The 15710-nt window shown below is 39.8% G+C and overlaps 1 protein-coding gene across 4 annotated transcripts in view; it reads left to right on the forward strand.

The window, feature by feature from the left end:
- The first annotated feature begins 350 nt into the window (after positions 1-350).
- CNOT2 (CCR4-NOT transcription complex subunit 2) overlaps positions 351-15710 on the forward strand; it is a 142002-nt gene continuing 126642 nt past the window's right edge. For 2 of the 4 annotated variants that reach the window (XM_024212652.2, XM_024212654.2), the window contains exon 1: positions 351-425. The gene's annotated coding sequence lies outside the window, so the exon portion shown is untranslated. The remainder of the gene's footprint in view (positions 426-15710) is intronic. The other 2 variants (XM_024212650.2, XM_024212653.2) reach the window with 1 other exon arrangement.

Here is a 15710-nt window from a genome sequence, read left to right on the forward strand (position 1 = left end):
AGCGTGTGGCAGGGCTCCCGCTCCCCTCCGCTCTCTCCCAAGGGGGAGGCCGCTGCCTGTCCCAGGCCCGGCTCCCTGCTGCAGCAGCGCCCTGGCCTCCCGCCGGGGTTAAGCGCGGAGAGAGCGAGGCCCAGGAGCCGGGCTCGCCCGAGGGGAAGGAAGGAGCGAGGCGGCTGCGGCTCCTATCGCGGGGCCAAGCCTCCCACGGGAGGCGGAGGGAGCCGAGCGAGCCGCTCTCCCCGCCGCGGGGCTGGGCCTGGACGTGCCTCTCTCGCCGTCTCGCCCTGGTTCCGGTTGCCAGGCCGGGCGGCGGCGGGGTCGCGGCGGCGGCGGCGGGCGGGTCAGAGGGTAAAGGTCGCTCCCCCAGCATCCTCCGTGCTGGATACTCAGCCATCTTGGATCCGCGGGACAAGAAAATTCATGCGGTGAGTTCGGCCCCCATTATTTTGTAGCCCCCTCCCCGCGGCGCGCTCTTCCCGCTGCCTCCCAACCGGGCCCGCAGGCGCTGGCGGCGGGGCCCCCGGCGGTCCGGGCCCGGCTCCGGGGTCCCTGGGCCCGGCCGCAGCCAGCCGGGTTTCCGTTTGCTTTTGTCTCCGAGGGAGAGAGAGGGGGGGACGCGCAACGTCTGAGTCGGGAGCGGAGCCCTTAGGCCCAGCCCAGGCAGCGGCCCCGGCCTCTTCCGCCATCTCCGGCCGCGGCGGCGGCGCCCGAGCCCCGCTCTGCGGGGAGGGAAAGGCCGGCACTGCGGGAGGCGGCAGAGCCCGGGGCCCGCACCCTGGGGCCTCTTCATCCTCTGCGGCCGCCTGTGGCACTTCACAGAGCCCCGGTTTCCCTTCCTGCTGCGCCGCTCTCTGCCCCTTGCCCTGGCCGCTGCCTCCCCTTCCACCCGCGATGTCCGCCCCCTGCCTCTCCTCCGCGCTCCCGCCTGTGTCCTAGTGTCTTCCCCCAAGCCCTTGGCCTAGTTGTGGATCCTGATACCCTGCAGCCCCATTGTACATTCGGCTTGCTTAGGTGTGTGAGGATACAAGTTGGTGTTAATGTCCCCCATCCCCTGTGCCTTTTGGCTCCTGGTTAAGAAACCGATGGAGCAAATCTGCCACCCATCGACTCTGGTGCTACTGGCTTTTCCTTATAGGCGATGCTGGGGTTTTGCTGTTCACCAGTGTGGCCTTGCGGCCTGTTACATGAGTCCCCTAGATGAAGCGAGGGGGTGAAATAGGGTTAATTATTTTTTGGTGTATTCTCCACAGCCTTTCTAAGGGAGGCTGAGATGATGTCGGAACAGGTTCTGATCCTCCCTCAGAAATGTTTGTTAAACAAACTTGAAGCAAACTGAACCACTTCCTCTGAGTGCTGCCTCTGTGTCAGATGATATCTTGTCTTCCTGTGTCTGGTGGTGTTTCTGCTTTGAAGCAGCTTTCAGTGTGAACCAGTGCTAATGGGAACATGCAGATACAGTAAGGGAGAGTTAATTCTTGTGTTTACAATTGTAGCTGTGTGCACATATTCCTGAAATTTGCAAACCAAAAAATGATGTATCTGTTACTTAAACTTTTATTATAATTCAAGTTACACATAACTTTAGTTTTTAGATATTTTGTACTACTCTGTCCAAAACCCACAACATAATTATGTCATTGTGGATCAGCAGCGTTTACTTTAAAAAAAAAAAAAATCCATTTTGTTAGAGAAACTTACTGCCAAAACTGTGGTGTTATATTGGCTTTGAATTTCATATATAAAATGTAGAGATCTCCCGTTTGATTCCTGGGTGGGGAGTGAATTAAGTCCATGAAGGAACGAAACATTCATATTGGCCTGTACAGCGGTAACATCTGGTGGAAGTGATTGGCTGCTGGGCTTAACTCAGCAATAGGGGAGCTTAAAGTTTATCAAACTTCCTGTCCTGTCAGTCAGTAGATATTAGGGTTCTGGAAACATGGAGGCAGTTCAAACTATTGAGACCTGTTCAGAGCAGAATAATCAAATATAATTGCAAAGATTCCTTTATTTGGACCTGAGGGTGGATTTACATACGCACTAATGTCCTTTGATTTTTTTCTATGATAGTATTTTTCAATGTGGTCTATTGTTGATCAAAGCATGCCTGATCCAGTTCTTGAGGACTGCCACTATTTTATAACATCATAACTGTTTGTGTGGCGAATTCCAGTGGACACATGGTAGACTTCCAGATTTCAAGGTGCTAGATCCTTCTGGTATTATAAAGTACTCAAATTCCTTCATAGTTTATAACAAGAACTGGCATACCATTCATTAGAAGGTGGTATTTCACTCCCCCTCCCCTCCCTCCCCCGGAAGCTGATGATAAGGCTAACATTAAGTATTTTTTTTTTCTCATATGTGTTGTTTTGTTATGATTTCTTATCATTTGTCTGATGCCTTTAGCTAAGAATTTAAAAAGTGACTAGTGATTTTGGACACTTTAGTTTCTAAATGCCAAACTTGAGATGCCTTTTTTTTTTTTTTTTTTATTTTGCGAGTATTTAGTACTTCTTGAAAATCAGGCCTATTAAGGTGTTTCCAATTGGGCAGACAAAAATTGAGGTCTCAGAAATCACTCATGACTCTTGAAAATCTTGACCTTTGTCTCTAGCTTGTGTTAAGAATTAGGTATGCCATTTAAGCAGGTACTTGACATTAGATCTGAAATCAGAAACTTTAATTTTTAGGCTTCAGTTTTACACAGTTTGTATGGTGCGGGATATTCTGTACGTCAGTTCATTGTATCATCATAGTCTTAATTTTTATAGGTGTTTTTGTATTTGAAAAATATACTTTTCACATCACTCAACTTTAATCTGTTCAAAAATTCTGTAACTTTTTCAACTTAGTTACTACTTCAACCCTGAAGGCAGGTATCAGTCACTAAATCGACAATGTATTGTTAAAGGTAAAATGAAAGCAACCTGCATCAGACATTCTGACTTGATCTAAAATATTAGGCCTAACACTAATTGTAGTTAGATTCTTCTGTCAAAAATGCACGTGCAAATCTCACTGAATTCTATAGGAATTGTGCACAAGTATTCAAGGACAGAATTTGGCCTTAAGCACTGCAGAATCCCTGTTGTTTTAAAGTGCTGTTTAAATAAATCTATTATCCAACCTGTTACTTGTTTGTGAAGATCTGTGTGGTAATTAAAGAATATATGGTAGTTCCTACTTTTTCTTTAATTGTTGGTAAACCACTTGTCACATTTAGAAATATACAAAACAAATATTAGTCTAGACAGAGGGAGAAATGTTAAGTGCTCCAGCCTAAGCCCGTATACAAGTGATGTGGTACGTACTAGTCTAACCAAAACTGAATTTTGCTGGGGAGAAGAGGGAAACAAACAAACAAAAAAGCAGTTTATCATCAGATATACAGGATTAGTCAATCATTTTTATAATTAATGCAGAAAACACACAGTTTGATACATATTGACAAAAATCAAGAAATTCAAAGTTAAGTTAAGCTTGAATCCTCTGGCCTTTATTAGCTTATGTCAGAATCTTAATATATTTTTAAAATAGTGTTAGGAATTTGATAAAGTTGTCAATGAAATTTTACAGATGCATTTGTAGTTGAAAACTCTTCTGATGTTTCAAATATACTATATCCAGAGACTCAGACTAGCTTGTTTTGGTTCCAGTTTCCTGGGTAGAGGTCATACCATAAATAAGACTACGACTAAAATCAAGGGCACTATATCGGGCTGTTGGTGATGGCTCTGATCCTGCAAACGCTTATGCGTGTGCTTAACTTTAAGTGTGCAAGTAGCCTCACTGACTTATTTAAGTCTGAATTTGCATAAGTGTTTGCAGGATTGGGATCTAAATATGTATTGGTGACTTTCTGAAAACTTAAAAAATTTTGTCTAGATAGATCAAAGTTAGTATCAATGAGCTTTATTTTAACATTAAAAGATCTGCGTTTTTTAAAAAAGTGAAATTATTGCACAGACTACTTTAAAATGCTAATAACCCTTTACTGTGGGGAATACAAAAGGGAGAGTTGACATCCAAAGAACCATGTCTATGTTGAATTAGTAGACACAAAATTAATTGTATGTAAACTATTTTTGAGATTCAGTATTGCTGAAATAAAAGTACTATTTTGTTTGTATGCCTTTGAAGTAAAATCCAACTTAAAATATCTTTTGAATTTAAGAGAAAATTAATATTGTTTTTGTAAAGAAGGATACCAAAATGCATTACAGGCATGTACAGGCTGCCAGGTTTTAGGCTTAGGCAGATAAGAGGCTAGGTGGTATCCTCTGAAAATAAAATTTTAATGACAAAAGTGCTTATGACTCCTAATTTACACTAGAAAAGTTTGTCGGTATAGCTGTATCCTCCTCGTGTAGATGCAGCTTAAACTAGCAAAAGATGGTTTTTGCTGGGACAGGTTCCCTGAAAGAAGTAACCTACACTGGAAAAGGCACCTTCTGCTGGTATAACTGCATCTAAAATAAAGCTTTTGCTGGTACAGAAATGCCTTAAAAAAATCACGCCCCCAACTGACAAAAGTTACCAGCAAAAGTTTCTAATGAAGACCTGTCCACTGTGCCTCTCATGAAAAATTTTAATGGGCACTTGTCTCAAGCGTTAGTAGAGAGAGAGAACTGGTGACAGAATATCAGGAGATAGCTTGAAGACTGTTATGCTGCTTGTAACAATGTACAAATTACATGTCATTACTGAGCGTACACATCCTACCCTGCAGCTCTTAAAATAAAAAAATGTACATCTGCATAAGTAAAAGGACACCATTTTCTTCCATAGTTTTTTACCTCTCCGTTGTTTGTAATACCTTCTACAAACTTGAAAATAATCTGGTGGTGGTTGTTGTTACTGGTATTATGGTAGTACCTATGTGCTCAAGTCATGGACCAGGACCCCACTACTTGGCACTGTACAAACAGAACAAAAAGATGATCTCTGGCCCAAAGAGCCTACCATTTTTTGTTTTCCATTTTGTACATGTTTCCCTTCTGTTCCCTCCCTCCGCCCCCTTATTTCTATGGAGTATAGTTCATCAAGCCTTTGTCTACGATTAGCTCCCTGGTTGTTTTTTTCATTACTTATCAATGGTGCTTTGAAAATAAGATTTTTACTTAAACTTCACCTCTTCTGCCATCTGGTTGGGTGTGTTGTTTAATTTCACAATCACGGATTGGGAGACTTAAAAACCGAAAAATCCATAGGGCATTGCCCACCAGATCATACTTATAGGTTAAAATTTGGGACTAAGCTATTTGAGAATCCTTTTAAAATAATTAAGCGTTGTGATCTTTTCAGTCACTTCCCTTTGCTGATTTATTTGCTCTAACAGTCCAAGAGTAACTAACCTGAAATTCATTCAAGTCTTTCAGGTTCTCTTTTCCATTTGTTTGTTTTTGTTTTGAGGTTGTTGGGTTTTTTTTCCCTTTGCTCTCTTAATGCACCCCAAATTTCTGGTGGTTTATATTTGCTGAAGTTGCATCAGTGAAATGGAAAATATTACTTTGCATGTTACTATGGTTGCCAGAGCAGTAGTCCAGAACGTGGGAACAGGAGTAAGAAAACCTGAGCTCTATTACTTACCCATCTTCTGACTTGTTGTGTGACCTTGTGTAAGTCACTTAACTACTTTGTACCTCAGTTTCCCATGTGTAATAGTGGGGTAATACTTGCCCATCTTCGTAGCTTTATGGATGGAAAGTTCTATAGAAATGCATAGTACTATTATTTCATTAGTTACCGATAATTGTAAATCATAAACAGTTGAAAACTAGCACTTAAAAAACTGTCTTGTACACTGTAAGTACGTAACAGTTCTGTTTGCACCTGGTTGTTTTGTAGTAGTGTTGCTAAAACACTTTCTATTGCAATATAAATATGTATATTTGTTTGGAACCATTAACAAGGAGTTTTTCACTGAAGTATCCGGTTGAAATAGAATGACTAATTATGTACAGCAACTGAGTTTATTTCAAGATATGGACTGTTAGTCTGAATTTGTAGGTCATTCCTTGGTAAAGAAGTTTTCCTAATGCTGTCCAAATTGTGCATAATGTCATTTCTTTGTCAAGTTTCTGCATCTACTTGTCACATGCAGCTATTCAAAATGTTCTTCTAATTAATTAGTGTTCCCCCTTTTCAGTCCATACAATTAATATATTATATGAAATGGGAAATATTTGCTTGTAACTAATTTCTTCCGTTGTAGCTGTTTACGTTGTAGTTGTAAAAAATGTTTTCTCACAAATTGCAAGTAATTCCACAGAATGGCTAGTTACCAAGTGCATATTCAAATAAGATCCATAGTCAGTAAAGTAACAGGAACAAGGTTGGTACACTTTCCTTTTCATTGTTTTAATTGTGTGGTAGCACTTAATTTGTGAGAGAACACTTTTTACAAGTACAATGTAAAAGGTGCACAGCCAGAAATAGTTACAAAGAATGTTCTTCCACTTCATATAAATTGTATAAACTGAAAACAGGAAAACACTGTTTCATTAGAGCCAGAAGAGAACAGTATAAACAGCTTTATGTGACAAATAGATGCTGAAAGCTCACTAGGGACTTTGCTATTGATTTTATGTGGAAGGCAGTCAGGTATGATGGGGATGGGCAGCAGTATAAAACCCCTAAGATAGAAATCCGACACAGAAAGAAATGGCAATGTGTGCAATTTGGACAGCATTAGGAAAATGTTTACTAAAGAAACTTCCTACAAATCCAGAGTTTAACAGTCCATATCTTGAAACAAACTATTTTATATACATGGCCATTCTGTTTCATTCATATACTGAAATGAAAAGTTCATTATTAATGATTCTAAACCAGTGGTTTTCAGTCTGTGGTCCATGGACCCCTGTGGGTTCGCAGACTGTGTCTAAGATTTTCAAAGGGGTCTGCACCTCCATTTGAAATGGAGTTTGCGGTGAATTACCCAAACTCCAAGTTATGAAGCGTACAGATGCTAGAATCTCTGCTAAAAGCAGAATCTGTTTCATGGACTATTTAACTGCTGTGAAGGTATTGAGTGTCTAACCCATCTGTAACAAACATAGGAGTAATGTTGATGGATTCATATGAGAGTTTTGCCATTTCTTCCTACTATGACACACGATCTTGAAATTAGCTGGGGCGGCTTTAAATTGGGTAAAAATTCAAGGAATAAAGAAAATATTAGATGGCAAGGGAGTGCAGAGTTCAACCTTTTCCTGGAAGTGCATGTTAGGTTCACACTACAGTGTGAACAGTGTAAAGCTGAGCTAAAAGACAGTTGGAGGAATCATTTTTTAAAAAGGACTCAAGCTAACTCTTTGTGAAACCAAAACAACTTTGTTAAGTACATGTATCAGGAGGAAACTGTTCTTAATGGCTTCTTGAAACTTCAGAATCTTGTCTGTCTGGAATAGGATATTCCAATGCTGAAATCTCTCAAACATTCTAGTATGAGGGACATAGGTAGAAACCCGACTCTAATCTTAATCTAGTATGCTATTTTTGTCAGTATCCTCTTCCAGATGTTGAAGAGGCAGGTGAAAATCTCCATTAATAATCTTGGGCAACTGTGCTTTGCATACATCAGTGTAACTGTCCTTGGTTTTGCAACATATCCAGTGCAGCACTTAATTTTCTAGAATGTTCTTCTAAAGTAATAGTGTGAGCATATAGTCTGTGTTCTGTAATTTATTATTGCTGATTTTCTTTTTGTATTGCTCCCTGTGCTAGGAAGCATACAATTAAAAATATAGTGTAGGATGTGTTTGTAATTATTTCCTCTATTAACAAATACAAACTGCATTTTATAAATACCAAATGCTTTATCTATACTATTAGATGAGTTGCTGTTTCCATATTCAAAATTCTGCAGTAACATTCTTGGAAAGTCTAAGAAGACCAACAGTTTGAAAGTATTGTGTTGCACACTCGGAACTGCTCATACAGTTTAAAAAATAGTGTATTTCTGTTTACAGGTATGTGCACTACAGGTATGGTAGACATAATTTTCCATAGACAAGATGAGCTGTACAATAAAAATAAATTCCTTGATATTTCTATAGAATAGTTTTACAGGTGTAGGGTATGTGTTGTAGATGAGGGGAGAAGGAGAGTAATTTGATAAGTGTTACTTTCCTGTTATGGCTTAGCAAACCAGAGTTGTTAAAATATATAAAACTTTTATACTAAAACCCAGCTTCAGGGAAAATTCATGGTCAAATTATACTTAAGACTTTTGGCTTTTCTGTGCTTATAGCAGTGCTCTTACTGGCACTCTGAGAATATCTTTGACATGATATTCCCAATTACTTGCTTTGTGTGCTACTGCTCAATTATAAGTTATGAATTAACCTAAGGGTTTAGCAGTTTATCGCTGTATTAAGTGATGGAGTGCAGCATATATCTCATTTATGGGATCACAGAGTCAAAAAAAAAAATAACTTGAGGGTTGGAGCAGTGTAACTTTGACTTTGCAGTATGAAAAGAGTAGTGTTTAGAATATACAGTACTCATGTCTGCACCACTATTAAACATCCACAGCTGGCCCGTGTCAGCTGACATGGGCTTGTGGGCCTTGGGCTGCAGGGCTATTAAATTGCTGGGTAGATGTCCAGGCTCGAGCTGGATCCATGAGGGGGAAGGGTCCCAGAGCCTGGATGTCTACGCTGCAGTTTTATAGCCCCTCAGCCTCGCAAACCCAAATCAGCTGACATGGGCCAACCGTGGATGTTTAATTGCAGTGTAGACATACCCATAGGGAGTGTCTACACTGCCAGTCAACCTGGGCTCCTTACGTGGATTTTAGCCTTAACATCCCCTCTCTCTTCCCTACCCCCACCATACACAAAGACAAACCCCTGGCCTGAGTTTGGAGGTGTTTTAAAACCAGGCTAGATTACCTGATTCACTTTAATTTGGGCTGCAATTTGCCCACTTTACAGTGAGGGTCTCTAAGCAGACATCATCTTCCTCTCCTGCATCTGTAACTTTCACTCTATACATCTGAAGAAGTGAGGTTTTTACCCACGAAAGCTTATGCCCAAATAAATCAGTTAGTCTTTAAGGTGCCACCAGACTCCTTGTTGTTTTTCTAGAATCCTAGTGTCTCAGCAGAAAGAACCATGGATATGCCCCAGACATGCTCACAGGTGAATGCAGAAACAGTGAGGAGCAGTAACAAGGAGAGGGATTTGCAGCTGGTACACACACTGGCCTAGGCTAATCCAGGTGCCCAGATGCAGATGCCAGTCACCTAGTTTAACTGTGTAGTGTAGACATAGACTTTGCTCCCCTGCTGTGCAGTTGCAGCAGGTCTCAAAGATCTGGAGTACTCTTAAATACTAGGAAGAGTGTCTCCTCTATTTTAGCTTCTCTATAATCTCTTTCTTCCACTATCCTTATAAAAACAAGTGTGCACTAATGTTTAATAGGTCATAAATGCTTCATTATGTGTGTGTTTTCAAGATGAATTTTAAAATCAATTTTGCATATTTTGACTTCTTTCCTGCTTTTTCTCGAACACTGAATTATTTTTTTATATATATTAATGCCATTTGTCCTGAAGAAGTTTGCAGGTCAGTGCATCTTAAAGCAAAATGAATTAGCAAGCAAACCTGTAGTCATGAAGAAAGATTTATAAAAACACTCAGTGAAACTTCTTTGTATTGTTATATCTTCAGATATATAAGGGATTTCTTAGATGTTTTATTGGTGATTGTACTAGCCAGGCAATTGAAATAGTTAGACATCTTTCTAGCAGTCCCTAGAATTTCTGTTAATGTTGCATTTTGATAGGAAAAATGAAATGTTGAAGATGCTTCGACAATAAAAGTGCATCTGTATCTTTGCCAGATTTTGTTGTTACTTCACCTTTTTAAAGAGTACATAGTATAAGCAACTCAGCACAGATATAACATTAATAGTTCGAATAGATCAAGGGTTTTTTTGGGTGTAAAAATACAATGAAGCAATTATATTGAATTACAACGATATGCCTTGTCTTCATTAGATCTTTTCTTAAACTTTTCCTGCTGTGGCTACCGTTGGTGCAGCTCTGTCTGCTGGTGTAAATTCTAGTGTAGAGAAGGCACTGGTGGCTGCCTGCATTTTAATCATTATGTTATCTTGACCTGCTTTGAGCAGGACTGGGTAACAGTGATTGAAGTGTTGGCAACTAATGCACACTCTTTATCTCAACATTGGGCTATTGAGAGAGTCTTGTGAAACGCAACCTATTAATTTATTAGTAAACAAAATATTACCGAGGAAAGTTGAATGCATGTGTAACTGGAGTCAAGTTAACACCCAGAAAATGTATTATGTTGAATAATTATGCTTTAAAAAATTGCAAGTGCAAAGGCCTAGAAATGAACAGCTAAGGGATGTAGTCACTTGTATTGTATTACTTCACCTATTCAGTACACACTTTTTTTTTTAGTTGAAATATATTGATTAATACAAGGATAACTAAATGTAATCAGCATAATTTTTAATCTTAATTTTTACATACAATTAAAGATGCGACTACTGATGGTAGCCATTACCAAGATCTTAATTTTTTTTTCTTTCACTTTTATGGAAAGCAGTTACTTTTATTTCCACTAACTACATTTAATAGAATTATTAAATCATCTTTCAGGTTTTGTGTTATGAGTGTGTTTTGTGTGTGTTATGAATTATATTGTTAACTGTCCATTTGTTTTCAGTCGTAATGTAGTCACATGATTATATTTTGTCATAGTTCTTTTGGTTGCGAACATATTATCTCGAGTAATTACTGGGACATAAATATTTTTAAATTGGGGAGGGAGGAAAACAAGTAAGCAAAAAACACATTTTACACAGAGTACACAAGAGACAAGAGGATTACAAATAAAATTGAAACGAGCTTAGCTTTTGTCTTGCAAACAAATAGACCCATTATGAGTATTTTAAAAAATATCATTTTAAAACTTTCTGCTTTAGTATTGCTAAGTGTGGACAGACGTACCCCACCCCTCCCCACCCCACCCCCAGTTCTAAAACACAGTCCATATGCTGTATAGAGTAAAAAAAATTGCTACCTTCATGTAGTTTGACTTATTAACAATAACAATGTTCGTTTGAAGTCTTTTCCCCAGACTTGGCTATTATTACTTTCAGAGTGGTCTTTAGGTCCTGTCACTCTGGAGAGCCATTCTCACTACCCTTTATCTGAGTGAGATAATGAATCACGTTTGAGAGTGCTCCTAATGTCTTCCATTTGCTGCCGTTAGGGTGTATTTCATAGGAGAATGCTTGCAGTGTGGAGATCCAGCTAGTTCCTCACTGCCATATACTTCTACCTCTCACTAACAATCTGACCTACATTGCCCACTCAAATTTAACATTGTCTCCATAAAATTTGCAAAGATGAAAATAACAAATTACTAGGATATTATTGGAAATAGGTCCCTTGAATAAGAAATGGGACTTTATGATCTCCTAGTAACTTCTTTTGACTTTTACATAGAAGTATACAAATTTTAAGAGGCGGTAATATTAAATTTGAGTGGCCACTGATAGTGCTACATGGGTCTTCAGCATTCACTATTGAGATAGTTGCATCCATTAACGATTCATTTCAATCCTTCCTAATGTTTTTTTCTTTTTAATAACAATTTCCATTTAAAAAAGTGTAACTATTTTGGTTGTGTTGGACTCTCAAGCATACTTGCAACCTTAATTCCTAAAGTTTTTGTTAAGAAATATTGTTAATTTTAAAAGATTTGCCAAAGATTTTAAATTGTGTCGGTGTATCAGATCTTATGAGGCCTACCAGAGCAGGACTCTACTCCAGATATTAGTAAGTGCATAGGTGGTGAATGCATATGACGCTGGGAGTTCAACTGTGTTGGATATTGTGGGTAGTGAATGGTAGAGAAGACAAGGTGGTCTTTATCCAGATGCAAAACTTCTTATCCAGTCTGCATTTTCCTGCCTCCTCAGGCTCCCTGTACCCCTGTTCTGTGCCCCTTCTATAAACTTCTGGCTTCTCTTGTACCTTTTTTTACCCATTTGTCCCTCTCTCCTGCTCTATGCCAGTGTCTGGTGTCTTTACTCAGAGCTCTGCCTTCCAGAATTGGAAAGCATGGCTTTCTGCTATCTTTCCATGTCTCTCTTATTCCTCTACTCATTCACACTCTGTCTGTCTGTCCTCCCATTCCATACCCCTTCCCACACTTCCCTCTGGTCTTTAAACCCCTACCTTTTGGCTCAGGAGTGGAAAAGTCAGTTTATAAACATTTAAATGTTTATATTATATTAATTAAAAAAAAAACTGTTAAAAGAACATTAATGTTGCAAAGACAAAGCACTCAAAAGTTAGGAAATGCCAGAATTAAGATTCCCCACGAAACCTTAATTCCAGCCCTCTTTTGTATATGCTCTATGATATGGTGTCTAATTACATGATTGTATGCTATTTTTTTCATACTACCTTGTTTCATTCAGTGCATGTGATTGGTCCTGTCCATTGAATGGGTAGTTATTCAATATTTCTTTTTATCTTCATGGTTTGATGTATAGCCTCATGCATTATTTACTGCACAACATCCAAAGCCTGCATTGATTGATTGCAAAATTATTAATTTCCTTATGAGGTTTTCTAGGATGTTCTCATTAATCTTGTAAAGATGTATTTTCACAACACTTCTGTAAGGTATCATCCCCATTTTACAGATGGGAAAGTGAAGAGTAGAGATTAAAGCCCGAAGTGTCAACTAAACTTTGTGTGCTGTATTTGAGAAGCCTTACTTAGTGTTTTACAACACTTTATATTCAGAGCAGAGCTCCCCTTGACCACAGTTGAAGTTGAATGTTCAGCATTTTTCAGTGCTTGACTTTGCAACATTAACATGCTTTTAATATAGTATTTAGGGTGTAATTTCCTAAGTTTTTTAAAACCTTTAACTTTGAAAATATAGAAATTCCATCATGTGCAACTATATTCACACTCCCCTCTTCCCCAAATGGATCATCAGCAGGGTTGGCACCTTTAGATCTACAATACAGTCCTCTACCACTGGAGCGGATGGAGTAACTGTTAGTATTAGAAAGCTATTTTGTCGACCTGCCCACTAGAGGGGGATGGAGACACACTTTGCCAGAGGGTTTCACAGCTGCTTGCTAGACAGCAAAGGAATGTTGAGATCTAAGAATAATAGGTTCAGGAAGGGAGTTGGCTCTAGTGGTTAGATTCTTTTGTCCCTGTCCCCTTTTACTGCTATTCCCCCCCAGATCCTTGCCCTTGTTCACCTCTCCACCCTTTTGCTTCTATTTTTGCCCCTTCCACAGCTCCTGTCCCACTCTGCTCCTGATGCTGGTTCCTCACCCCTGTGCATTCAAATCAAGATGCTTCCTCCATACTGCCTGGGTGCCAGCAAGGGGAAGCATAGGAGAATTAGGTTCCATGCTCTCAGTTCTGGTGTCCAGCACTACAGAGGGAATTGGCTGATGGGAGGAACAATTTCAGGACTTATACTCAGCTGCAGCTGCCCTAGGATGGAACATGTTCACTTGTTCTATAGGAATGCCACATGTGCAGTCCATTCACAAGCAGGACCTGTTTGGGGATGGAGTATGTGTGGGTGCAGATGGATTTGTAGAATTTAGCTGTCAAATTCTTAAGTCTCTCCACAGCATCTGATAAGAGTGGATCTTCAGAAGCTTATCACTTGGCCCAATATGGGTGAGTTTTCACAAGGATGACAAAAGCCATGCTCCTGTCATGGAGACTCCCTGCCAGATTTTAAGTCCCTGCTCCAAAGCATGGATATGCTAAAGCTTCTCAATGAAACAGTTGTAAGAATATTTTTTTAACATGATCAAAAGCTGTTTTTCCCTAATAGCTGTTGGAAACGATTGACCCATTTTTAGGTGTTGCTGCCTATAATAAAAGTTGCTTTTTCAAATACTTAAAACCAATTCTATAAATTTTCATAACCACCCTCAAAGTAACTTATTTAAAAAACTTAGACGCTTATTGACAAGACCTTCAAAAAAATCTTCATTTCTAGGCTATTCCACTTTTATAGAGATAAGCCCAGAAGTGTTAGAATAAACTTTAAGTAGACTACAGTATCATTTTCAGAGGATCATAACTTCAAAACTTTTTAGGTTACATTTTCAAAAGTGCATCAGTCCCTTTTTCAGAAGTGACTCAGGCCTGGTTTATACCTAAAACTTAGGTTGACCTAGCTACTTCACTCAGGGGTGTGAAAAATTCACACCTCCGATACACATAGTTAAGTCGACATAAGCCCCATTATAAACACCACTGGGTCAACAGAAGCATTCTTCTATTAACCTAGCAAGCTGCCTCTGTGGGGTGGATTAACTACAGTGCTGGGAAAAACCCCTTCTGTCACTGTAGCAAGTGTCTGCACTACAGTGCTACAAAGGCACAGGTGTCATCCTGTAGGTGTGCTTCTGTAGCATAGACAAATCCTACAAGATTACATGAACTGGGTTGCACTTTGAAAATGGAATTTAGAATTGGTCTACACGTAAAAGTTAGGTTCACATTGCTACATTGGTCAGGGTGTGAAAAATCCACACACCTGACTGTCACAGCTATGCTGTGTCTATGGACGAATGCTTCCGTTGATGTAGGTAACTTTGTTCGGGGAAATGGTGATCCTACACCAACAGAAAAATCCTTTCCTTTGGCATAGACTGTGTCTGTGCTATGGGGTTATGTCATAGTAGCTACATTGACATAGTTGTGTCGGTATAGTCTCAGTAATGTACACTTAAAATATTACAGCTGCATCACTGTAGCGCTTCAGTGTAGATATTACCTACACTAATGGGAAGGGTTCTCCCATTGGTTTAGATAATCTACCTCCTTGTGAAGCGATAGCTAGGTCAACAAAAGAATTCTTCTGCCTACATAGGGACTTATCCTGACATAGGTCTGTAATGTAGATCTGGCCTAACTACGTTGCTCAGGGGTGTAAAAAATCCCAACCCCTGAGCGATGTAGTTGTATCCATGTAGACAGCGCTGTGTCAGCTGGAGAGCTGGCGACATAGCTACCACCTCTTCGGGAGGTGAATTAATTACACTGACGGAAGAAGCTCTCCCGTCGGCGTAGGAGCATCTTCACTAAAGTGCTACGGTGGCACCGCTATACTGCTGTACATGAACACAAGCCTTTAGGTCATCTTTACAGAGCTGCTCAGGAGTGTGGATTTTTATGCTGACCTAATTTTCTAGTGTAGACCAGTCTGTAGGCAGTTGTGAAAATTTTACCCTTTTTGTCTGACTTTCGTCAGACTCTGCAGAAAAAGTTGTATCCTGGTGTCAGTTTTGGCATGCAACATTTTAGAAAGATAGGTGTCATTTGGGGGAATTGAAAATTGGACTTAAAATTACGAGGTTGCTCCACCGCTCTACTTGTGGAGTGACTTCCACTGCTCCATATTGAGCATGTTTTGTATAGATAATTTATCTGGGGAAATAGCAGAAAAAACATTTTAGCTGCCAGTTTACAGAGGGTTATGTGGCATAAAAGGAAGCAAAACAGAAGAGATTGATGCAGGTAAAAGTGAAGGTGTAGGTTAGTAGAGTAGGTGAGACTGAGGAATTAGATGAGCTGAAAGTGATAATTGTAGTGGGATGCATTAAATGGAATTGCAATGGAAGATGTAAAATTGGAGGGATATGGTGTGTGTGGGGGGGGGGGAAGG

Source organism: Terrapene carolina, unplaced genomic scaffold, assembly GCF_002925995.2.
Source record: "Terrapene carolina triunguis isolate 2854851 unplaced genomic scaffold, T_m_triunguis-2.0 Scaffold68, whole genome shotgun sequence".
Taxonomy (NCBI): domain Eukaryota; kingdom Metazoa; phylum Chordata; order Testudines; family Emydidae; genus Terrapene; species Terrapene triunguis.